General features: G+C 39.8%; 1 long non-coding RNA gene across 1 annotated transcript in view; it reads left to right on the top strand.

The window, feature by feature from the left end:
• Positions 1-26,969, top strand: part of LOC140482058 (uncharacterized) — an 87,692-nt gene that overhangs the window by 55,166 nt on the left and 5,557 nt on the right. The window contains exons 3-4 of the long non-coding RNA XR_011961648.1: positions 12,345-12,414; positions 20,034-20,211. This is a non-coding gene — a long non-coding RNA (uncharacterized lncRNA). The remainder of the gene's footprint in view (positions 1-12,344; positions 12,415-20,033; positions 20,212-26,969) is intronic.

The following is a 26,969-nucleotide window of genomic DNA, read 5'->3' on the forward strand; positions in this document are numbered from 1 at the left end:
GGCAATTTTCCACATTGTCAATTAAGTGCCAGTTTTGTAAATATACTGGAAGAGCTCAGCTCAGGGAGGCCTTGTTAGGGCCCAGAGTCTTTACAGTATCCAGTGTCTTCAACCTTTTCTTGATATCACATTGAGTGAATCAAAATGGCTGAAGACTGATATCTGTAATGTTGGGGACCTCAGAAGGCAGCCAAGATGGAGCACTTGGTTGAAGATCACTGTAAATGCTTCAGCAATATCTTTTGCACTGATGTGCTGGGCTCCCTCTTTATTAAGAATGCAGATGTTTGTGAAGCCTTCTCCTTCAATGAGTTGGTTAAATGTACTTGGGAAATGTTGATAATCAAGATTCTTGAAATATTACATTCAATTTGGTATAGACACATTCACTGTGCTATTAGGGAGGATAGTCAGGATTTTGACCCACCTCAGAGAGAGTGGCCTGGGAAGCAGTTTTCTGAGGTCTACCTGTCATTCTTGGTGCAGGCTCAAGCCTACATGCTACTATTAATTTAAAATCCTTCCTTTAACAGAATGGATAAATCATCACACGCCCGCACAAGCAACAAGCAGAGAGATTTTACCCACATAGACTAAATGAGTGGATGCTACCCTGTTAGCTCTGTTTCTGTCCCCACAGCTGCTGCTAATTTTTTTGAGTATTTCCAACATTTGCTGTTTTTATTACAGATCTCCAACACCTGTATAACTTGCTTTTGTGTAAAACTGGTTATGTTTGGTTTCAGGACAATGATAATCATCCACATTTAATAAATGGTTTTCCTTGTTGTTCCCTCAAATGGATACACTGATCTTTAATATTAATGGGAATAACCTGCTTAGCTGGCAGGATTTTGTCCATCCAAGGTCCCCTTGAAATCATATTTGCTTACCTGCTTAATTCTGCTCTGTATTAATGGAGCATTATAAATATTAGACACAATTATTTTTAGGTTATGAATTCAGTAGTGTCCTCATAGTGTTTTATAATGGATTAGGAAGGTGGTTGCTGTTTTAGGATGTGCTACATTCACTGTAGATTTGCAGCATTAAAAATGACCTAACTGGTCATCACTGTTGATATAAACACATGTTATTTACATCATGCAGATTCTAACCTGCACTGGTAAACGCTATTTTTAAAATCAGAAGTTTTCAAGGTGTGAGCTGAAATCTGAGCAGAATAGTAATGTTCAATTTTTACTTTCATCAGTAGAAGTGAAGACAGTCTCAAATTATATGCAGGCAGTGTAATTGAAGAGAAACCAAACTGTGCAGTAATAGCAGGAGACTATTGTTAACAGACATAGCCTGCTGCTTTGTGCATGTAGGAATATTTTTAATAAAAAATGCTGCATGATATAAAATTTATTAAATGATGCCAAACCACCCAGTTGAGGTACAACACTAACATCTATATTTGTAACGTTTTACTTAACACAAATTTTAGTATTTTAGAGAGCTAAATTATGCAAGACTAAAGATCACAGATCATGCATTATAAAAGCAAATGGGACAAAGGAAATACAGTTTCTTTTAGAAGAAGACTTTTATTGTTCTTCCTAGTGTTTTGACTATTGAGTGTCAACAATTACACAGAACACACAATTTTGAAAATTTGTACAAGAAAAATCACCAATGATGATAAATTTCAGTACCATACAGTTACATTTTAGACCTAGTTACCTTCCTATTGAAACATAAGTATCTTGAAATTCAAAAAGGCCAGAGCGAGGGATCGTGGTGTGCAGTTAACTATTCCTGATGAAGGTCTCATTCCTGAAACGTCGCCCCTCCAGCTCCTCGGATGCTGCCTGACCTGCTGTGCTTTTCCAGTGTCACACTTTTCGATTCTGATCTCCAGCATTTGCAGTTCTCATTTTCTCCTACGTTGCTCTTACAGCAAAGGCACATTATCATCGAATCCCTGCAGTGTGGAAACAGGCCATTTGGGCCAACAAGTCCACACAGATCCTCTAAAGGGTATCCCACCCAAACCCATTCCCCTACCCTATTACTCTGCATTTCCCATGATTAATGCAGCTAACCTACACGTCCCTAAACATGCTGGGTAATTTAGCATGGCCAATCCACCTAGCCTGCACATCTTTGGATTTTGGGAGGAAACTGGAGCAGCTGGACGAAACCCATACAGACACAGGGTGAATGTGCAAATCCACACAGACGGTCGCCCGAGGATGGGATTGAACCGTGGTCCGTGGTGCTGTGAGGCAGCATTGCTAACCACTGAGCCACCGTTCAAGAGCAACAGATGCAGATCAAATAATTTAATTGTACAGAAGAATAAATATTCTTTAGTTTGCTTTGTAACTTTTGGAAATTAGGGACCCCATTTTCTCAGGTGTTCAAATGGATTGGTTGAATCTATTTAATGTTAATAATTGCTAAAACAAACACAATATCGTGGATGCTAGAAGTACAGAATAAAAACAGAACATGCAGGAAATAACAGTTGGCGTGGATGAGTTGGACCAAGGGTCTGTTTCTGTGCTATATAACTCTATCACTGCGACTACTGCTGAAAGGCTAACAACCTGAAATGTTAGCTCTACTTCTCTCCAAAAATCTTGCCTGTCTTAGCAAGTATTTCCAGGATTTTCTGCTTTTATTAATAATGTTTCTCTGTACTTTTTCTGTGGAACAAATAGGTTTGTTCTTGAATAGCTGTCGGATCATACTTTAAGCTGAGGTTTTTTAAATTGTTGAAGTTCCTTCCTATCGAATCAGACTGATCATAGAAACTCAATGATGCAGTTCCAAGCACTGTTTTTTGTGCAGGACTGGAGCCAATTTTTGATCTTGCCTCCATTTTAGTGGATCTCAGATGGTAGAACATCAGCATGTTTCAATTGGGTTCAACCCATTTTACAGTTGTTGGGTAAGAATTAAGAAAAATACTTAGTATTGTTATGAAAATGTGGGGTGTACGGTACCTTTAAGAGAGTTAAAAGCTGATAGAGCTACTTGACAGCACAAAGTGTTCTCAACAAGGTAACAATGTAACACTTGATCAAAAGCTAAATTTCTGGTTGCCTGGAAATGACAATTACTTTAAATTAAACCCCAAAAAATACCAAATTCCAATCCAGTTTGAATTGAGTATATTGACAATCTTAAAAGCCAATGACACAATCCGATGCTTTGGGAGTATAAGACTGGGGAAGATTGAACAGTTGAGAGGAGAACTGCCAAGCCAATGACATCAGCACACTGCCCAGAGACTAGCTCTCTTAAAAGCTACCTTTCTTGATCAGTAACCAGTATAGTTAGTATGAAGCAAGATCCTGAAGAAGAAGAAAAGAAGACCGAAACACAGAGTAGAATGAAAGCTGCCTGGTTTTGAGATAAGATGTTCTGTTTTGTAAATCGTAATGGGGATTTTATCGGACTAGTATTGTAGAAAGGGAAGGTAAAAGATAGGTTAGAGTAAGGACTTGCGCAGAGCTGTTAGTTAATTATTCTCTGGTATAATTTAAGAAATAAAGTTGTTAATTTTACTTTAAATTGTTCTTAGCCACTTGAATTTTATAGATTAATGCAAACGATAAATCTTTTTTGTGTCACTGGTTTTAAATTAAGCAGGAGGGTTTACCCTGTGCCGTAACAGTATTGGTTACTTGACCTATAAAAGGCCTAACATAGACTTTATTATGACTGTTTTACTGAGGTAAAATATTACCACTATACAAAGTCTGCGATGCATTTGACAATAGTTATGACAGCAACAGGATACCATACTTCACAGAAGACAAGACCAACATTTTGCCACGGAGAGAATGGATTCTGTTTTCTGCAATGAGTGAAGATGTGGGTTAACTTCTTGACAGAAGAGGATGGTTGAGATTGACACTCACATATCTTTTATTACTGTATCTAAGGAAGGTTTTGAATCCCATGTGTAGGACCTTTTATTTTTGTTATTGACTAGATGTCTCTTATACTCTAATTTTACCCTTTTTTATTAAGTTTTTGATGATTTGTCCATGCCTTGGAATTTTTTCTTACTCATTGGAATGTATCTATTCTGTATATTCTCTATTGTTCCACCTTTAACCTAATTTGACAATTCACTTCAGCTAGCTCTGCTTTCATGCACTCATAAATGCCTTTATTTAATATTTTAAAAAGTAGCGTCTGACCTACTCCTGTCTTCCTCACACTGAACATAAAATTCAGTTATATTATAGTCTCTGCCATAATATAATGTTAAGGGCACTTCCACTTAGAAATCACTAATTAATCCTACTGCATTGCAGAATACCATGTTCACTTGGCTCCAGACTGTGGTGGTCTAAGGAATTATTCTGAAAACATTCCATGAACTCATCTAAGCTACTTTTGCTCACCTGATTTTTCCTGTCACTACGTAGATTAAAATTTCCCATTATTATTGCCATGCCTTTCTTTCAAGTTTCCATTTGTCCTTTTTCCCTTTTCTCCACTTTACTATATTATTACGGTTACAGGGACCTGTACATTACTCCAACAAGTGATTTCAACCTTTATCGTTTCCCATTTCGACCAGAATTGTTTTCATAGCTAGGCTTACTGAACTTTGGTCATCCTTCTCTCTTGTGCTAATGCCATTGTTAATTAACAAACCTATGTCCCACCTTTTTCTACTTTCTTGTCACTCTTAATTGCCAAGTAGCCTTCAAAATTCATGTGCCAAACCATTTCATCCTGCACCTGCCAGATTATAATTGTTTATTTCATTTTGTACTTTCAGTTCATTAACTTTTACTGTATGCTTTTTCAGTTACAGAAACTTTAGTTTTATCCATTTACTCTATTTTTAATTTCTCATCTTATCCAGTTCAGATGTGTCATCTATTAATTCACAGGACTGGACTGTTGTTCATTATAACATGGTGACTCAGTGGTTAGCACTGCTGCTTCACAGCATCAGGGACCTGGCTTCAATTCCAACCTCAGGCGACTTTGTGTGGAGTTTGTGTATTCTTTCCGTGTCTGCATGGGTTTCCTCTGGGTGCTCTGTTTCCTCCCACAGTTCAAAGATGTGCAGGTTAGGTGGATTGGCCATGCTAAGTTGCCCATAGTGTTTAGGGATGTGTAGGTTAGGTGCATTAGTCAGGGGAAATGTAGAGTAATAGGGTAGGGAAATGGGTCTGGGTGGGATACTCTTCGGAGGGTCAATATGGACAAGAGGTGCAGGAGTAGGCCATTCTGCCCTTCGAGCCTGCACCACCATTCATTATGACCATGGCTGATCATCCTCAATCAGTATCCTGTTCCTGCCTTATTTCCATAACCCTTGATTCCACTATCCTTGAGAGCTCTATCCAATTCTTTCGTTAATGAATCCAGAGACTGGGTCTCTACTGCCTTCTGGGGCAGAGCATTCCACACAGCCACCACTCTCTGGGTGAAGAAGTTTCTCCTCATCTCTGTCCTAAATGGCCTACCCCTTATTTTTAAGCTGTGTCCTCTGGTTCAGGACTCACCCCCCCCCCCCCCCCCATCAGTAGAAACATGTTTCCTGCCTCCAGAGTGTCCAATCCTTTAATAATCTTATGTCTCAATCAGATCCCCTCTCAATCTTCTAAACTCAAGGGTATACAAGCCCAGTCACTCCAATCTTTCAACATAAGATAGTCCTGCCATTCCAGCAATTGACCTCGTTGGACTTGTTGGCCTGAATGGCTGTTTTCACATTGTGGGGATTCTATGAAATTCATTTCTATGAAAATCATACAGCCTAGCCTGGACAGAATGATGTAATAACTATCCACAAACCCATGTGTTTGTATGAAAATCTCAAACTATATGTTTTGTTGTGGCTCAAGTTGGGATAGCTATCTGTGTGCATGTTGATCAGGCTCTTGCAGTATTTTCTCCCCTCTTCCCAACAATATGCCACACCCATGGTTGGGTGGTGAGATTACGTTAATGTGTGGATCTATTGTGAGAGCTGCTGGTGAGGATCGACCATTGCCTAGATAAGCAGCATTTAGGATTAACGTAACTATCCAGAAATCTTGGCAAGTTGCTTTGCATTTAGTGATCAGTATGAACAGTATGTTCTGCAAGACCGCTCAACTGAGTGTAGTGAGGAGTGGAGATAATGGGTTGAACACTGCATTTCCTGCACACCTTCGAAGGGTTCGATACTGATCCTCAGATTATTGTTGAACAAAATTTATTGAGATACACCTAAACATACTGACACCAAGTATTCACTTAATGCTCCTGCTTTTTGGAAGCTGGCGAATGCTAAATGCAATAAAAGCCAAAGTCTTTTGACTCTGTCAGTCCTCATCAATAATAATGTGTAATGTCAATGGCAGCCCTGGCCGCTGTGGTACTTTAGGGTATTTATACGGGTTGCTAATTTTGAAACTCTGCAAATACCACTTAGCTTCATCTCATTGCCGTCTCACATTAAGCACTCTCAGTCTCCTTCCACATATGTTATTCTATCTTTTCCACACAATCGGTTTATCCACACATTTATAACTGGGTGCTTTCTCTCCTTGCAGGTACAGATGACAAGGCCAAAACATGAGAGAGAATGAATATGAACTTGGAAGTTTGGTGCAGACAAGATTTTCTTGTAATTGCTAACTTCTTTTAACAATAATTTAGTTTAACAGTTCGACTCTGCTTAAGGACATTAAAACTCTATGTTTTAAAAAAAAGTTTAGTTTAATACAAACAGCCCGACAGTGACAGCTCTCTGTCAATCATTTGAGGGTGTTATGATCCCAATTGATAATCCTGAACTAGTCAGATTTTAGAGGGGAACCTGGCTTGATAGACTATTCATTTTATTTTTGTAATTTGGCTACCGTGGTGGCCTTGAAAATATTCACAGGAGGCTGCCAAAAACATTTAAGAGAAGAATCTAAGTTTATTACGCAAGGTGAAAAAGGGAGAATGAAGAAAACTCTGACAATTTGGAAAGATCTTATCATAAAAAGTGAGAAAAAGAATTCAGCCCTTTTTTTCCTAGAAATGTCTGATACAGACATTGAATTCCAGTGAACTATCACACACCTATTTTCACTCTTAATTGTTTACTCATCTGACAAGGTTACAAACTTTTTCTTTTGGTGGTTTCTGGATGTTATTTTCTGTTACTGTCTCTTTGCAAGATATAACAGACACAAACTAACTCCCTGCCTTTTCCAATTCAACTCCAAAATAGCTCAGGTTTCTTTTCCAGCCCTGACTTTTTGGACTGCTAACACAGCTCGAGACTTATTTCTAACTCTGATGGCCCAGAGACTGCCAAAACTAAGCAATCCTTTTGCTGTTAGGGATCTTTTCATTTTGAATGGGTGCTGCTTGTGGTTCCTCTGCCTCTGTCCCCCTCTGGTTGCAAAATATCAACTTAGAAAATGCTTCAACAATTACATCACCAGGTTGTTTAAGTAATCACCTAATTTCTTGGCAAAACTGTTTTAACTGCCTACTGGGGAGAAATAAATTCTGACCCCTAAAACAAAACACATTACCTTCACAGAAATGAAAATCAAAAGCACATTAACGTCTGCTTTATAGCCTAAATTTCCCAAAAAAAATTCAATGAAGCATACAGGAAATCATGTCAGGAGCAGCACGAAGCATCATAAAAAGTGAGATGGCAATCTGGTGAAGCTACTACACAGAATTACATGCAGGCCAACAAGGAGAAGCATTGTGCAATACAGGGTTATGTGTCACCACAACCAATGGATCTAAGGTCTGTAGTCCTGCTGCACCCAGTCATGATTGGTGGTGAACAATTAAACATCGAACAAGGAGTAGATACCCCACAACTATTCCTATCGTCAATGATTGGGGAGACGAGCACATCAGTCCAAAACACAAGGCTGATGTATTTGTGTCCATCTTTTGCCCGAAGTGCCTGATGAATGGTCTCGGCCTCCTTTGACACAGGTCCACAGCAACGCAGGTGCCAATGTTCAGCCAATTCAACTCGTGACATGTAATATCAAGAAACAGTTGAAAATACTAAATATTCCAAAGGCTATGAGCCCTGACAACATTTCAGTAATAGTAATAAAGATTTGAGTTCCAGACCTACTTGTGCCCTAGCCAAGCTGTTTCTGAACAGCTACAAAACATTGGCAGTGTGGAAAATTGCCCAAGCATAACCTATGCACAAAAAGCAGAGCAAATCCAAACTAAACAATAAATACCCCATCAGTCTACTCTCCATCAACAGCAGCATAATGAGTAGGCCTAACTACAGTGCTACCAAGTGGCTTTTTGCAAAAGAATAATGTAAAAAGTATGGTCAATGTGAGTGGAGATTTTGTTGGAATGAGAAAAAGGCTGAGAGTGAAACTGGGAATTTGTTCCAAGTAGGAATTTACTGTTCTGGGGAAAAGGACATTTTAATTAGGGTTTCCTGCAAGAAGTAAATTCTCCAGAGAGGAGGGGTGGGGGAAGGTGTCAGTGGGAGAAGATTGAAGACCTGTTTCGAGAGGTTGACCTGCAGTGATACCAGCAATACAGTGACTTCACAATACAGTGATGCGAGTGCGGGGAAAGAAACTGATTGATTGGTGAGGAGGACTGGTGAATATTTCTAGTCTTTCAACTAAAAGTAAGGTCTTCAGTTTGTGTTTAGGTCTTTAGTGTTTTCCTTCTTTCTTTTATTTAAGAAATCTGGTTAAAGTATAAGATTGATGCTTTTTTTTATAAAAAGTATAATTATGGTAAAATGTAAAGAACAAAGAATCTAGAATAATTATTCACAAATTAAATCAAACACAAATAGAAATCAAGTCAATCAAATAGAGGTGGCAGGATGGATGATGTGTTGCTGCATGTGGAAGCTGCTGGACACCAATGTAATCCAGAGCGAATGTATCTACAGTAAGTGGCTGTAACTCGAGAAACTTCAGATTAAAGTTGAGGAGATTGAGTTGAGTTACAGACGTTGAGCCACTTCAGCGAAGGGAAAATTAATGGAACACTTTGCCTCGGGGCAGTCACATTCCTCACGCTGGGAATTCATCATTGCTCTGTGATCAGGGACAGGAGTCGGGTGTGGGGACCCATGACTTTGCATTTGAGAAGCTTTAGCCCCAACAACTATCCAACAATTATGAGGTTGTTGCAAGCTATGTGGACAAGTTCAGGAACTGCAAGGATATTGAGTGAACTGATCAGAGCAGTCTGGTAACAAGGAGCCATTCAAGTTGGTTGGAGTGGGGTGGGATGGTATAGTTAAGCAGTAATGGTAGGAAATAGGATAAAAAGGAAGAGAGGCAGAATGATCTACTTTTGTTCCTATCAAGTCTGCCCTGTCATGCAACATGATCATGGCTAAACAAAACTTCAATGCCTTTTAGTAACCCCATCACCCTGCACCACCACTGGTAATCAGAAATCTACCAAACTCTAGAGAATAAAGATCCAGTTAGCCCAATCTCTCTGCATAGGTCAATCTTTCTATCTAGAGAATAAATCTGGTGAACGTTGGTAGCAATTCGTTTATGGCAATACTTTCTTTACTGCGATAAGGAGGTCAAAACTACACACAGTACTCCAGGTGTGATTTAACCATGCTCTTATGCAATTGAGAAAAAGAATTCGCCACTGCTCTACTCAAATGCCCATGTCAAAAAGGCTACCATTTTATTAGCTTTCCTATTAGGTTGCTGCATCTGCAAGCTAGCCTTCAGTGACTGATCGGCAAAGATACCGAGGCCCCTTCGAACATCTACCCTTTCCAACCTCTTCCCATTTAAGAAATAGTTGACACATCTATTTCTGCTACCAACGTTAATAAACTCACATTTTTCCACATTATATTCCTGCTGCCATGTTCTTGGCATTCACAAAGTCTGTCCAAATCTTTCTGAAGCTGTTTTACATCTTCCTCACAACACGTATTCCCAGTTATCTTTGTATCATCTGTAAAATTGGAAATATCACATCTGGTCCTCATCTCTAAATGATTAATATATACTGTGAACAGCTGGGACCTAAGTACTGACTGTTGCGGTACTCCACTAATCACAGACTGCCGATTATTTCTACATTCTGTTTCCAATTCCTGTTCTTAGCTCTCAAACCAGCACCAGAAGCTTTCTACTCACAAGTCATGAGCTTCTGTTCTTTCTTTCTTTGTGTCTCACCCACAGCCTCTCTGTCCACTTCACTTGCCAAAGACTATACACTCTGCAAGAAGGAACTGAGTTGCTATTCCCCCACCAACGCCACCTAGTGTCAGATGCCCCATCTTGGGCCTTTTGGTTCAGTCAAGTACTGTTTTTCCACTTAGTCTGAAAAAGAGTCCAGACTCATTCCTCATTCCTGACACTGTAAAGTATCCCTTGGTACAAGGAGAGGGGCAGAAAAAATGGACAACTGAGCAGGATCAATGAAATCTTGTAAGATGCAAGTAATAGCAAAAAGCAGGATTAAAGACAGAATTTCACTATTGCAAAACAGCCGATGAATTAGATTCTAAAGAACAGGTTGTAATACTTGAAGTATCTGCCAGGCTCAGGATGAGGGTAGGAGGGCACATTTGGAGAAACAGAGCCTGGGACTGAGAACGGCAACTGGAGAAGACTTAAAGCATTGCTAATAAGTTTATGCGTATCCATTGTTTTTGTAATGACTTAAGATGCTTTGTTCTTTTTAGAACAAAATGTTTGATTTTCCTTCTGCTCCAAGGCACAGTATTTCTTCTCCAGCTAAGGTGCACTCAAATTATTAATGCAATCTTTTCATCTTTATCTCTGATTCAAAGTCATTACTCCCCCATTAAAAATTTATCACACCACAGAAATTGTTAGGTACTCAGATTTCCTGATCAGGTCAAATTTGTTGGGAAATTTGGCCTATGACCCTTGACTAGGGAATAAACCAATGTGATATTTTGCATTAAAAAATCTGAAGAAGTGTGGATGCTGGAAGTCAGGAAAAACAAAGCAGAAATGGCTGGAAAAAACTTATGGATCTGGCAGCATCTATGGAGAGCAAGCAGAGTTAACATTTTGGGTCTTTGACCCTTCGTCAGAACTGATTATAGCCAGGAAAATGTTGGTATGAATGCTAAAAGATGGGCTGGTGAGAGGAGGAATGAGTGAAAGATAGGTGAAAATGGAGCCTGGAGAGGGAATAAACAGTTGGTCAGATGAAGGAATGGACAAAAGTCAGCCTGGGAGAATCAATAGCTGTTAACAGGGACCGTTACTGGCTGACAATGCACTTTTTGTAGTAACCACCCGTGTGATGATATGGTCTGGTGTGTGGGGGTTGTGGTAAGGACACGGGAGAAAGAGCTCAAGCCCTGAAATGGTTAAACTCGATATTGAGTCCTGATGAAGGCTGCAAAGTTCCCAAGTGAAAAATGAGGTGCTGTCTTTCCAATTTGCATCGAGCTTCACTGGAGCACTGCAGCAAGCCCAAGATGACAGAGATGTTGGCCAGGGAATAAGGTGGTGTTCAGGGTCATTTTGCAAACAGAATGTAGATGTTCTGCTAAGCAGTCGCCTTGTCTACGCTTCGTTTCTCAAATGTGGAAGAGACAATATTATGGGCAGGAAATACAGTAAATTGTATTGTGTGAAGTGCTGAGTAAATGGCTGCTTCACCTGGATGGTATGTCTGGATTGGATAGTGAGGCGAGAGGAAGTACAGAGGCAGATGTCGCACCTGCTGTGATTGCTTGGGAAGGTGCTATGAGGGTGTGGGGATGTGTTCGGAGTGGAGGAGAAGTGGACCAAGGTGCCCTGGATAGAACAGCCCCTATGCACTTGTTGGTGTAGACTTGTTGGGCCAAAGGGCTTGGTTTCCACACTGGAGATTCTAATCTATAAGAGAGGTTGACAAGGAAGGGAAAATATACATCTGGTAGGCCTCTTGCTGAAGGTGGTGGAAATAGCAGCTAATGATCCTCTGGATGTGGATATTGGTAGGATTATAGGTGAAGACAGGGGAGACTCTATTGCTGTTTTGGGAGGGAAGAGAGGGGTTGAGGGCGAACGTGCAGGAGATGGGTCAAGGATCATTGGACCTGAAATGTTAACTCTGCTTTCATCACAGATGCTACCAGATCTGCTGAGTTTATCCAACAATTTCTGGTTTGGTTTCTGATATTTTGCATAACTTCTAAAATTCAATTTTCCTGTAAATGATATAGTTTGCTTTAATGGATTAAAGTGTGCCATACAGCACCATAATTGACATTACATAATTTTATCATCAATATACAATTCCTTCTTTTACTTTTGATTTATTTATGAGCATTTAAAGATGAAAAACACCAGACTTTTAAAAAAAAGTATATCTGAATTTCTTTTTTCGCAATTCTGACCTTGTCTTTCTCTGTGCAGAGCATAAAGACTACTGAACTCAGCTGCCAATCTGCTTCATTATGTAGATTGTAGATTCCCCTTTGCAAAGGTACGTTTGGTTTCCAATGACCAAAGTAATACTTTAAGCAAGTGGGACTGCTTAACAATCGCTTGGATGAGAATCATTGTACGGGCATCACATATTTGGCACCTCATTGACTTTGGTAAAGGTTCTGGTTCCTAATTCATAGCAGATAAGACTCTTTGTGCTCACTTGTTTGATTTAACCTTGACTGATACTTGCTCCTGCATGATAATTCCCAGCCTTCGGTTTCTGCTGACTAATTCATCATTGAAAAGAAAACCACAGGAAATAGAAATAAGCAGATGCACAGAATTGATAGCACAGAAACAGACCATTCAGTCCAATAACGACATGAATAAAGGAGAAAAAGGGAAAGAACTGACACAAAAAATATATCAGAAGTTAAAGAAAACCAAATAGAAACAGGAAAATAGCGATAAAGAATGAAGCACAGTCATTGAAAAATGGAAATATTAGACAATAGCAAGAAAAAATAGATAAAATGCAATGGGAATAGACAATAATAGCTAGATTACAGATACTTATTTATGACTGCTGAGGCTGAATCTTTGATTTATTACCACTTAGTGTGACAATTGTTTGTACACTCAAGAAAGCAGTTCTACTTTAATGTATACAGCAGTGTACTCACAAGAAAAACAACACTGGTAAATGTCATGCAGAAATAACTTAGTCTGGCCCTGTTTTCATGATGGCAAAAGTGAGGACTGCAGATGCTGGAAACCAGAGTTTAGATCAGAGTGGTGCTGGAAAAGCACAGCAGGTCAGGCAGCATCCAAGGAGCAGGAAAATGGACGTTTCAGGCAAAAGCCCTTCATCAGGAATATTCAGGTAATTCTAGACCAGTGAGTCTTACTTCTGTTGTAGGAAAGGTTTTGGAAAGGATTATAAGAGATAGGATTTATAACCATCTGGCAAGCAACAATTTGATTTCAGATAGTCAACATGGTTTTGTCAAGGGCAGGTCGTGTCTCACAAACCCCATTGAGTTTTTTGAGAAGGTGACCAACATATAGAGGAGGGTAGGGCAGTTGACATGGTGTACATGGACTTCAGTATAGCCTTTGATAAGGTTCCACAAGTAGGCTGTTGGAGAAAATGCAGAGATAAGGGATTGAGGGTGATTTAGCAGTTTGGAATAGAAACTGGCTTTCTGAAAGGAGGCAGCGAGTGGTGGTTGATGGAAAATATTCAGCCTGGAGTGCAATTACTAGTCGTGTGCCATGAGGATCTGTTTTGGGACTACTGCTGTTTGTCATTTTTATAAATGACTTAGACGCGGGCATAGATGGATGGGCAAGTAAATTTGCAGATGATACTAAAGTCGGTGGAGTAGTGGACAGTGTGGAAGAATGTTACAGGTTGCAGGGGGACTTGGATAAAGTACAGAATTGGATTGAGAGGTGGCAAATGCAGTTCAATGCAGCTAAATGTGAGGTGATGGACTTTGGGAAGAAGTACAGGAAGGCAGAGTACTGGGTCAATGGAAAGATTCTTGGTAGTGTGGATGTGCAGAGGGATCTAGGAGACCATGTACATAGATCCCTGAAAGTTGCCACCCAGGTTGATAGTGCTGTTAAGAAGGCATATGGTGTGTTAGGTTTTATAAGTAGAGGTGAAAATGTGTTGCTGGAAAAACGCAGCAGGTCAGGCAGCATCCAAAGAGCAGGAGAATTGACATTTTGGGCATGAACCCTTCTTCAGGAGCCCTGAAGAAGGGCTCATGCCCGAAATGTCGATTCTCCTGCTCCTTGGATGCTGCCTAATCTGCTGTGCTTTTCCAGCAACATATTTTCAGCTCTGATCTCTAGCATCTGCAGTCCTCACTTTTTCCCTTCATAAGTAGTGGGCTTGGGTTCCGGAGCCGCAATGTCATGTTGCAACTATACAAAACACTAGTGCGGCTGCACTTGGAATAGTGTGTACAGTTCTGGTCGCCCCATTACAGGAAGGATATGGAAGCATTAGAAAAGGTGCAGAGGAGATTTACCAGAATGTTGCCTGATCTGGAGGAAAGGCTAAGAGACTTGGGTCTATTCTGATTGGAAAGAAGAAGGCTAAGAGGGGATTTGATAGAGACGTACAAGATGATCAGAGGATTAGGTAGGGTAGACAGTGAAAGTCTTTTTCCTAGGATGATGACGTCAGCGTGTACGAGGAGGTATAACTACAAATTGAGGGGTGATAGATTTAAGACAGATGTTAGGGGCAGGTTCTTTACTTAGATTGGTAAGGGCATGGAATGCCCTACCTGCCAATGTAGTCAACTCAGCCACATTAGTGAGATTTAAACAATCCTTGGATAAGCACATGAGATAATGTAGGGGGATGAGCTTAGAATAGTTCACAGGTTGGCCCAACATCGAGGGCCAAAGGGCTTGTTCTGCACTGTATTGTTCCACGATCTATGATCTAAGGTAAATATTTTGTTTATAAGAAAGAAATAGAGAAATTCAATGCATTGAGTCTAGCTGCGAAATATGCTAACTGATATCTGTTGGGTTAATGTTTTTTTGTTTCAATCCTTCAATTTTCCTAGTTCCCAATGCACATTGTACAACAATTATGATGGTTCCCAATGTATTAATTTTTCTTCTCCTGTCAAATGAATGCTGCTTATGATTGCCACTTCAGATGGTATTAAGAATGACTACATATTTGTAGGACTGAAGTTGTGAGTGAGTCAGACAGAGTAGGGGCGATAGGTTTCCTCTGCTGACGAACATCAGTGAATCATTTGTTTTTCCAAGACAAGCCAATTGTTTTGCTGGCTATTTTCTTGGAGATTGTCCCCACATTATCAACTATTATTGGGTTCTATCTCAGATCTGCGTTGTGAGTCCAGTATCATAACCACTACTGAGGGGCTATTTTGTCTTTTTCACGTATACATGATCACCTTGATGCAAAACAAAACCATGTAATTTTTCAAGCCTTATTTCATGAACTGTATTAAATAAGAACAGAAAATATTAGAAGCACTCAGTATTGGTGAAGATAGATACAGAATTAACATCCCAGATTTCCAGTCATCAATCAGGTGCAAAAGAGACTGGAGAATTTCTAACACTGTGAATCCAACCTTAATAAATGGTGCCCGGGCATTGGATTTTCAGCCTGGGAGAGGACTGGATTAGAAGATGGGCAGATCATCCCAGGAGACCTGAGGGGGGTCTGCTGGATGCAGTCAATGACTGGACAAAATGCCTGCCACAGAAATCTGCATTGTGTCTGATGTTTAAAAGAATACAATGTAAAATTCCTCCAGTCCCCATGCCCTAACTATGCCTGTAGGTGGGACAAAACTTCCCATTAGATACCCTGGACTAAAACTCTCTGACCTTGGGCCATGAGTTTATGGAATTCACATTTGAACTAAGAGACACTGAGGTCTCTGGCTGATATAGATGAGGCAATATGCAAACCTAGGGGCAGCTGTCTGGCACAGGGGTTTAGCTTGTAAAGCTGAAGGAAGACCCCCACAAATGCCTCAGCCAAAAGACAGTGTAAAAAATCACATAATGCTAGGTTATAGTCCAGCTGGTTTATTTGGAAGTACTAGCTTTTGGAGCGCTGCATCTTCATCAGGCAGTTGTGGAGTTTATTCTCCACAACCACCTGATGAAGGAGTGGCGCTTCCAAATAAACCTGTTGGACTATAACTTGGTGTCGTGTGATTTTTAACTTTGTACACCAGTCCAATACCAGCAACTCCAAACCAAAAAACATTGAACATCATTATGTAGAGTGAACAACTGAGATTTTCTGGAGCCTACAAAATTATGAAACCATTTGACTTTTAATCATTTGCTCGGACACAGATACTGAACATTTCACACCAATGTATGACATGCAAACCTGTTTGCATTGAATGGGAAGGCCTTTATGCTCTCAGCAATACCTTAACCTACACCCACCTAAGAGAAATAATAGACATTCAAGACTATCAGAAATCCACTCATTTTAGTTGGAGAAGTATTCACACCTCATCTTATACTTGGGAAGCTCATTTAGCCCCGAGAGGAGGAACAACAGCTCTGTGATCAAATCCAGACTTGGCGAGAGATAAGAGCTGAAAATGTGTTGCTGGAAAAGCGTAGCAGGTCAGGCAGCATCCAAGGAGCAGGAGAATCGACATTTCGGGCATGAGCCCTTCTTCAGGAAGGGCTCCTTGGATGCTGCCTGACCTGCTGCGCTTTTCCATCAACACATTTTCAGCTCTGATCTCCAGCATCTGCAGTCCTCACTTTCTCCTTGGTGGGAGATAAGGTCAGTATAACTGGGGAACCCTGATCTCTGGTGTGGGAAAAAGAAGAAGAGCAAGCAACCTTTTCATCCACGACCCAACACATACTGAGGAGAAGTGACTGGAGAGCTGAGAGACTGACTGGGTGCAGCGTCAGCGATATCCACCACAGTCCAAACCAACAGAAGCCACTTTGGGGGGTGAGCATAAGGTCATCGAGACCCTCTGTCCCAGCTCAGTAAGATAGGGAAGGAAGGATGGGCCTCAGGGCTGACAGTGCAGGGCACTTACCAGGGAAGGGAAATGGGAAAGGATCCCAGGATTTGCATTTATTCTCTCTCACTCTCCCTCTCTTTACCCCTGTCACATTACCCCTGTCCGTAATTCAAAACCCACTGCACCAAGTCAGGTTGCAAGGGTTAACTGGAGTGTTAGTAGCTGTCAAACAAGTCTCATTCCACTTGATGCATAACATCTTATTTTTCGAAATGTTCATTTTCTTGTCAGGCATTATATATATTCTCAATCTTGTTTGATTTCATAAACAGAGTTTTCTTTGCTTCTGGAGCATCTGTCTCCTGTGTTTTTCACCACACCACATTTCACTACATAAACCCAGTGTCAGAACCAGGAAGCTGTTGTACAATAAACCAACCAGCACTTCCTACAAACCACCTCTCATTTCTCTCATGGGCCTTTATACCCTGCATGCCAAAATATGCCCCTGCACACAATTCCAAGACTCCTCATGCCCTCCATGCCAACCCATGTCCCTAAGTTAACCCCATAGTCATTTATTGGCACTATGCCAACTTACCACTAACTATTTCCCTTATATCTAACATGTCAACTCATCCAGTATCAACATAAATTAATCTCAGGATCTGGGTAGAAATAGATAAAATAGATTCCTATAATGTAAATTCGAAGTGTCTATTATAAATTTCATTCCATTGAAAAGTGAACTTTCTTTCTTAAAAACCAGTTTATTATATTTTTATGCCATCAACTAAAGCCTTATAACATGAAATATCTCATTCAAGTACACAATTCATTACAACAAAGGCATTGGAATACATTGTTCCACATCAAACAGTCTATCACAATTTAGAGCTGTCGTTCAAACTGTGAAATAGCAAGCCTTCTATGGTGATAATGGATGATTGAAATTAGTCATGCAACATTATCCACTAATGGAAATCTTCAGGTTTAAGTCAAAACATTGACTCAAGTAGGGAAAAAACATTATCTAACAATTGAGACATTTGCTTTCAAAGAGTTAAAGGACTGGTCTTTTAAATGTCTTAGAGCTTGACAAGTTACTTTGACAGATCCTCTTAACAGGTCCCCCTGACACATCATCTTGACAGATCCCATTGTTTTGAACCAGACCAAACCCCCACAAAGCATATAAAGAAGATAGTCTAGACCCGAACTCTTTTTATTAATTTGAAGACAAGTGTAAGATGTTACATTCCAGATGCAATTTGATTGGTCAAACTACTTGCTGTTAAGTAAAACACACTTTATTTTCATGCTACATCTAAAATACAGACAAAATAGAAATAAAAGAATTGGCTTAACTGTAACTCTAATGAAATGCTAAACTAAATACTACTATTCCTACTTAACTATTCTAATACACTAACATCACATAAACATTCTATTGGCAAAGGCAAATTTAGTAAAATAGTTTGTCTCACATGCAGTCTAACAGCAGGAAGAGATCCCCAGCATTTATCTGTAACAGAGAGAGGAGTAAGAGCTCCCACATCCGGTTCCAAGATCCCAGCAATTGCAGAAAGCTACAACACAAATTCCTGGCTCTGTGGGAGCTTGACCCCACCCATTCAAGGCTGCTTCTATTGTTCCAACTTTTTAAAGAAAACCCAAGGCCTCACAAGCTGTTTACTTTAATGGCTTTGAGCAGACTGCTCATGACATCTGTCTCAAACTTGCATAAAAAAGCAAGATAAAATACACCTCTTAAAGCCATAGTATTGTCAAACCATTCACAAGATCCTCATTAACCCTTTGACAGTTTGCTTTGACATTGCCTTTTGAGAGTTTTGATACTTAGATTTGATGTGTGTTTTCATAATTCCAATTAACTTGACAGTAGTAGGTTTATGCCCTTTTTCATACACATCTGTGCCTACTTCTAACAAGTCTAAAAGGCCCCTGACCTTCTTCTGAGGCTGCTCCAATTCTAGGAGAACTTTATTTCACCTCCACCAAATCTGTCTCAAGACGAGATCCAAAGTTTGACTATATGATCCCAGCAAATATTATTGCTAGACAACTCAGATCCTTGGCTGAAACCCGGCTTCATAGATCATATTTTGTGTGTTTTTTTGGTTTTAACAATGTGATATTTCACTAAGACACAAACACATATGCTGCATGTGTGAATTTAACAGTAATACCGAAGGTGAAGTCATATGGGCTTCGTGATGAGCTGGTAAGGTGGATACAGAATTGACAGTCATAGACAAATTAATGTAGTGGTGGAAGCATGTTTTTCTGACTGAAGATCTGTGACTGGCACTGTTCTGCAGGGATCAGCATTGGGACCCCTGTTTTCTGTGATTTATGTAAATGATTTGGAGGAGATTGAAGGTGCAAAAAGTGACATTGCTGGAAAAACTCAGCAAGTCTGGCAGCATCAGTGGAGAAAAAACAGCGTTAACCTTTGGGTCTAGTGACCCTTCTTCAGAACAATGTTTTGGTTTTTGTACAAAAATTGGATGGTTCCATTGACAAAATTGGTTTGGAATATTTGTCTTCTGAGGGACTTCAGGTTATTAATGGGGCCGGGGAACTCTGTGACAGTCAATGACTGAGGTAAGAAAAAATGTGGGACAGCTGTTGAATGGTGATTTGAAACATTTAATGAGTTGATGAGGCACCTTCCATTCCTCTTCCTGTTCCTCCTCTTCCTTCCCCATATCAGCTGATCACTGAACAAAGGCTGTGCCCTCAAGATAGCAGAGGTTGTATAGGATATAGTAGACTGCCATAAATTGTTACACATATTCTGGGGAGGCAGGGCTTCTTTAGAGCAGTGCAGCCAGCAAAAACATTGCTTTTGTCCTGGTGATCTGCACAGTGACCTTTAAGTGATGTTATGGGATAGTAAATAGGTAAAAGTGAGACTACCATGTCTGATGCTAGGATAGAGATGCAAGATGCACTGATTATGAAGGCATATAATTTGGACACTTGTGCAGATCAGTCCTTCCAGCTTTTCAGCTGTGTGAGATTAAGAGAGGGCATAACTGGAAACTGTAAATGGCAGAGCTGTTTAAATTTGCAATATACAATGATTGTCCTCAAAGTCTGCTTGTTCTACATTTCTCTGTTGCATTGCTTCCAGTATTAATGCAGACGACTTCACCAAAATTGTATCCAGTCTGGATAACACCAGCAACACGCATAGCCTTTGTACCCAAAATGCCAAAATAGAGATACTACATCCCCAGAGTCAAAGGTAGATGTCCAGAACAATTCTTCTCGCACAGAGACATTCTACACTGCAAAAGCATATTATAAAGGTACCAAATTTCTAGACATTTAAGGAAATTTTAGATGTTTGTCTAATTTAAGATTAAGGTCCTGGTTTGTGCAGATAGCATAAGATACTAGAACAAAATGATAAAATGCAGACAGTATAACTGAGGAACAGAAAATCCAACTGAGCTGCAAACGACAGAGACAAATAGAGGTCAGACATGCATACTGAAAAGCTGAAAACCTGAAAGAGAACTGCAAAAGATTGAATTGCATATGTATAAAATATGAATCCTTCGAAGTAAAGTTGTAAAAATAGTGATGTGACTAGTGATGTTGTAAACTGCAACAATTATTCCTAAAATGCCTTTTCTCCACAGCACAAAACGATAAACTCCCTCATCTTCTCAGTCACTGTAACACCAGTGATTTACTGTGGTGGCTGCTGGCCACGGCTGAATGGAGGCGGCAAAACTCAGTCTATCCAGATGATTACTGTTTGTCATACTAGCCCTGAATGTTTGAATTGAAGCAGAAACTTCAGGATTAAGACAATTTACACAGAACAATCCTATCACTCACTTTTATCATTTCATCTCCACAAGATAAATGAGTTTAACAGTGAATGTTTCCCACTTGCTGAGAGGAATTATTGGCTTTTGGGAAGAAATCAGCTGTTGCAGTTTGTGCATCACATTGTTTGCTGTTGGCTGTAAAGATATGAAAATTATAGTTCATACAATGGAATCACAGGATGGTTACAGCACAGAAGATTTGATCTGTTGAGTCCACTCCCTGCAAGAATAACTCAGTTAGTCTCATATCTCCATCCTTTTCCTGTAGCCCTAGAGCTTTTTTTATTTTTCAAGTGCCTTTTTAATTCCCTCTGAGAAACAAAAACTGAATATGCCTCCACCACATTTCTCAAGCAGTGTATTCCAGCTTGTAACCACTCACTGGGTAAAAAGAAATTTTCTCATATCATGAGATTCTTTGATTTTGATCCATTTGCTAATCATTTTCAAACAGTGTCCTCTGGTTCTTGACTCCTCTACCAAAGAGAACAATTTTATTTTACCAACTCTCACTAGAGTCCTAATGAAACCTTCTGTCAAATATTGTGTGCAATTCTGGTCTCCTTTCTATCAGAAGGATGTTGTGAAAATTGAAAGGGTTCAGAAAAGATTTACGAGGATGTTGCCAGGGTTGGAGGGTTTGAGCTGTAGGGAGAGGCTGAATAGGCTGGGGCTGTTTTTCCTGGAGCACTGGAGGCTGAGGGGTGACTTTAAAATCATGAGGTGTGTGGATTGGATAAATAGACAAGGTTTTTTTCGCTGGGGTTGGGGGGAGTCCTGAACTAGAGGACATAGGTTAAGGGTGAGAGAGGAAAGATTTAAAAGGGACCAAAGAAGCAACCCTTTCACACAGAGGGTGGTGCGTGTATGGAATGAGCTGCCAGAAGAAGTGGTGGAGGCTGCTACAATTACAACAACATATAAAAGACAACTGGATGGTTATATGAATAGGAAGGGTTTAGAGGGATATGGGCCAAGTGCTAGCAATTTAGGTTGGCATGGATGAGTTGGACCAAAGAATCTGTTTCCCTGCTGTACATTCCTATATCTCTATGATTCCTCTTAACATTGTTGTGACCCCAACTTCTCCAACTAACCGCTTAATGGAAATCTCTCAACCTTCAAAATCTTCTCATAAATCTTTTCTCACATCGTCTCTTGATCTTCAGATCCTTCCTAAAATGCTGTGCCCAGAATTGGACACAATACCTCAGTTGAAGCAGAATGAATGATTTGTAATGTTTTGTCATAACTTCCTTAATATTACATTCTACACCTCTATTTAGAAAAGCCAGAATTTTGCATGCCTCTTAAACCACTTTCTAAACCTACCTTGCCAGCTTTAAGTTATTGTGCACATCTACTTTGAGGTCTCTCCATGTTCTTCCCATCAACATGTATCCTCCTCACTTCTACCAAGGTTTGCACTGTCAGCAAATTTTGATACATTATAATGTGCACTTCAAATTGCAGAGACCTCAGCACTGATCCTTGCAGGACTCCTTTAGTTGCAGTCTATCAACTTAAAAGTAACCTATTTATGCCTACTCTTCTCCCTGTCCATCAATAGATGCTAATTTGTTACCTCCCACTTCACCAGACCTTATCGTTATTGTTAAAGTTTTGTTTGGCACCTTATTCAATGCAGATGTAAATTCAATATGATATATAAATAGATCTGGTTGTTCCACACCTAACTAAAATTCTCTTTCGGAAAATTATGTTAACCTTGTTGATCATGCTATGATTTTCTAAGTCTCTCGTAGTAAGAGATTCCAGTACTTTCCTGACTAAGTAGCCTGTAGCTTATTACTTTCTCTTTCACTCTTTTAATGAATAGTGTTGTTACTTTTGCTGCCTTCCAATTTGCTAGAACCATTCCAGAATCTAGGAAATTTTGAAAAATTACATCTCTTGTTTATCTTGCTCTATCTTTTAGAAGCTTGGGATGTAGGTTGTCAACATCTGGGGATTTTAGTTCCTTTATTTTCTTCAGTATTCTTTTCTCTTTGCTCATAATAATTACTTCACTGTTTTTAACATCAAAGTTGTCCTCTATATTTGCTATGTAATGTGTTCTTTTATTGTGAAAACAGACTGAAAATATTTGTTCAATTGCTCTGCCATTTTTTCATTCCATGTAACAATTTCCTCTGTCTGTCTTCTAAGGGGTCAATGCTTACTTTGGCTACTCTCTTCTTTTCTTGAGAGAGAGAGAGAGAGAGAGAGACAGACAGAGAGAGAGAGAGAATTTACTCTGTCTCTCTCTGTCTGTCTCTCTCTGTCTGTCTCTGTCTTGCTCTGTCTCTCTCACGCGCTCTCTCTGTCTCTCTCGCTCTCTCTCTCTCTCACTCACATCCGTCCAATAGGAAGGAGACCAGAATTGCACACAATATTCCAACATTGGCCTAACTATTGTCCAGTCCAGCTGCAACATGACCTTCAAACGCCTACACTCAATGGTCCGACCAATAAAGGAAAGCATACCAAATGCCTTCTTCACTATCCTATCTACTTGCAACTTTCTTTTCAAGGAACTATGAACCTGCACTCCAAGGTCTCTTTGTTCAGCAACACTCCCCAGGACCTTTCCATTAAGTGTACAACTTCTGCTCTGATTTGTTTTTCCAAAGTGCAACACCTCGCATTTATTTAAATTAAACTCCATCTGCCACTCATAGAATCATAGAGATGTACAGCATGGAAACAGACCCTTCAGTCCAACCTGTCCATGCCGATTAGATATCCCAACCCAATCTAGTCCCACCTGCCAGCACCTGGTCCATATCTCTCCAAACCCTTTCTATTCATAGACCCATCCAAATGCCTTTTAAATGTTGCAATTGTACCAGTCTCCACACTTCCTCTGGCAGCTCATTCCATACACGTACCACCCACTGTATGAAAAAGTTGTCCCTTAGGTCTCTTTTATATCTTTCCCCTCTCACCCTAAACCTATGCCCTCTAGTTCTGGACTCCCCAACCCCAGGGAAAAGACTTTGCCGATTTACCCTACCAATGCCCCTCATAATTTTATAAACCTCTATAAGGTAACCGCTCACCCTCCGACGCTCCAGGGAAAACAGCCCCAGCCTGTTCAGCCTCTCCCTATAGTTCAAATTCTCCAACCCTGGCAACATCCTGGTAAATCTTTTCTGAACCCTTTCAAGTTTCACAACATCTTTACAATAGGAAGGAGATCAGAATTGCACGCAATTTTCGAACAGTGGCCTAACCAATGTACTGTACAGCCGCAACATGACCTCCCAACTCCTGTACTCAATACTCTGACCAGTAAAGGAAAGCTTACTAAATGCCTTCTTCACTATCCTATCTACCTGCGACTCTACTTTCAAGGAGCTATGAACCTGCACTCCAAGGTCTCTTTGTTCAGCAACACTCCCTAGGACCTTACCATTAAGTGTATAAGTCCTGCTAAGATTTGCTTTCCCAAAATGCAGCACCTCGCATTTACCTGAATTAAACTCCATCTGCCACTTCTCAGCCCATTGACCCATCTGGTCCAGATCCTGTTGTAATCTGAGGTAACCCTCTTCGCTGTCCACTATACCTCCAATTTTGGTGTCATCTGCAAGCTTACTAACTGTACCTCCTATGTTCATATCCAAATCATTTATATAAATGATGCAAAGAAGTGGTTCTAGCACCGATCCTTGTGGCACTCCACTGATCACAGGCCTCCAGTCTGAAAAGCAATCCTCCACCACCACCCTCTGTCTTCTACCTTTGAGCCAGTTCTGTATCCAAATGGCTAGTTCTCCCTGCATTCCATGAGATCTAACCTTGCTAATCAGTCTCCCTTGCTGACCTTGTCAAATGCCTTACTGAAGTCCATATAGATCACATCTACCACTCTGCCCTCATCAATCCTCTTTGTTATTTCTTCAAAAAACTCAATCAGGTTTGTGAGACATATCCTTGCAGAGCAGCTAACATTATGTTTTTCATGAGTCAGACAGAATTTGACATTAGATGAATATCACAGCTTTAGCATCATGAGAAGGAGAAACCACTTTGGATGATCATCGTGGTATAATTTACCCTGTGGTAGGAAACAGTGTCATTGTCATGAGTTGAACAGAATCACTTTAAAGCTTTTTTGAGACAAAACAGGGAAAATGAGGCAGCACTTAAACTTTGATTTTGGAAAATTGTTTCCACTTCATTGTGGTCATGATGATTTGGCTCTGGTGAATGACTAAGCTTAATTCCACATTATGAAATGAAATTCTGGAAATTTTTCTGATGCTGTGAGGGTTCTGGCATTTTTTTCCATCAAGTTAATAAACTAATGGGCTTAATTTTGATTTAAATACAAGTTGTCTGAAACATTAATTATCCTTCACATGGCCCCCTTCTGAGTTTTTGAATGATGGAATCTTTCCTATTTCTCTAATTAGATTCAATCAGGTCAACAGCCTATTTATAGATTCATAAGTGCCCAAGAGTGAACTATAAAAGGTTTTTATTTGCATATGTCTGTCTGAAAAGGTATTACCAGAATAAGAATTAAAGTGGGAAAGGAATTGCAGTATTGGTTTTTAGAGAATACTTGAAAGACTTAGCTCGCTTCAGAAACTTGCTTCATAGTCTTCTTAGCATATTTATGTTTCAAACAAAACCAGAGATAAAATTCATTTCTCCATTCCATTGTAGATATTTGTGGTATGGAACTAATGTTGTGTAAATTAACATTAAATAACAGCACAACTGTCCAACAATGTAAAGAATTGGTGATTAGGGTAATAATTCTAGTCATAGATAATAAAATGATTTGCAAACTACCATAGGATGTTTTGGCCTTTAGGCATAAATCATTGATTGGGACAGAAAAATCAAAAATGTAGTGTATTCAAGCAGGCATCAAGCAAATGAAATCCCACCATTTTGGGCTAGATTCCAATTCCAGTTGCAAACAGTGACAGAAACAGGTTGTTTTCAACTATTTCTGCATAAAACCCTCAGTTTCATACTTTTCAATTAAATCGTGTAAATGAACAACATGAACAAAAAAGCAAAACAAATAATTTGTTTTGATTAAACAAATAATTTGTTTTGATTAAACAAAATAATCTGAGGTATATTTCAGCAAAAAAAGATAACTTGGGTTGAAAACTAAATTTGGAAAAAGAAAATTGAGGAGTTAGCAAAACATTTGGGGTAGTCTTAGAGCCTATTAAAGTAGCGAAAGCCCCAGTAGAACAGTAAGAATAGGAAAACATTTATGTAATGCCAAAGAATTTTATAAAAAATGTTCAACTTTATAATAAACATCCTTCAGGCAGGAATATGAGCCACACATGGCTGACGTACTCTGGCTTAACCCTGCTGTAAATTCCAGGGTCAGCCTCATTAGAATTTTCTTGCCTCCAGTCTTTAACAACTTCCCTGACAAGGAGCTCCTCATATTCGAGATGCGAGCTCATGCACTACTGAGGGATTTGGGCTGTTGTAATAGTTCAAAGCTGCAGGCATCATGTTATTTCTAATTGACAGCAAAGTAATATTAAAAGGGTGATGGGGAATAATATATGATGAGGACTGATGAAGAGCAAAGAGTTGCCAAGTTTTCTAATGGACAGTAAGAATTTGGCTGAAGTGTTTGGTACAATAAGGAATCCTCTTTATAATTGACAGAGACAGGGAGAGCTGCTAGGGAAAATGGGAGCAAGGTGGCTGTAAACTCCAAGAAGATAAAAACCATGCTGGAACAAACGTAATGACCTTACTGGATAAAGAAAGCTCCTTACATCTCTCACCAATTCATTGCATCATATATGTCTGCAACTTGTATTTTCTATCACTCATTCAAAAAAAAAGACTATCCTTACATGCACACAATGCTTGTTAATGTTGATGTTCAGAGACTCTAAGAGTCATAGAGATGTACAGCATGGAAACAGACCCTTCAGTCCAACTCATCCATGCTGACCAGATATCCCAACCCAATCTAGTCCCACCTGCCAGCACCTAGTCCATGTCCCTCTAAATCCTTCCTATTCATATACCCATAAGGTTATTAACCTGTTACTAGTTGCTTTTCACAAAGTTCGGTGCTTGGATTACAGCTGTTCACATCGATATAAAGATTTGGATGTGCAACCCAGCTGTAATATTTCTAAGTTTGGTGAGGCCGCAAAACTAGGTGGGAATATAAATTGTGCGGGAGATACAATGAGACTCCATAGACTTGGATAAGCTAAGCC

This window comes from Chiloscyllium punctatum, chromosome 10 (genome assembly GCF_047496795.1).
Source record: "Chiloscyllium punctatum isolate Juve2018m chromosome 10, sChiPun1.3, whole genome shotgun sequence".
NCBI classification, from domain to species: Eukaryota; Metazoa; Chordata; class Chondrichthyes; order Orectolobiformes; family Hemiscylliidae; genus Chiloscyllium; species Chiloscyllium punctatum.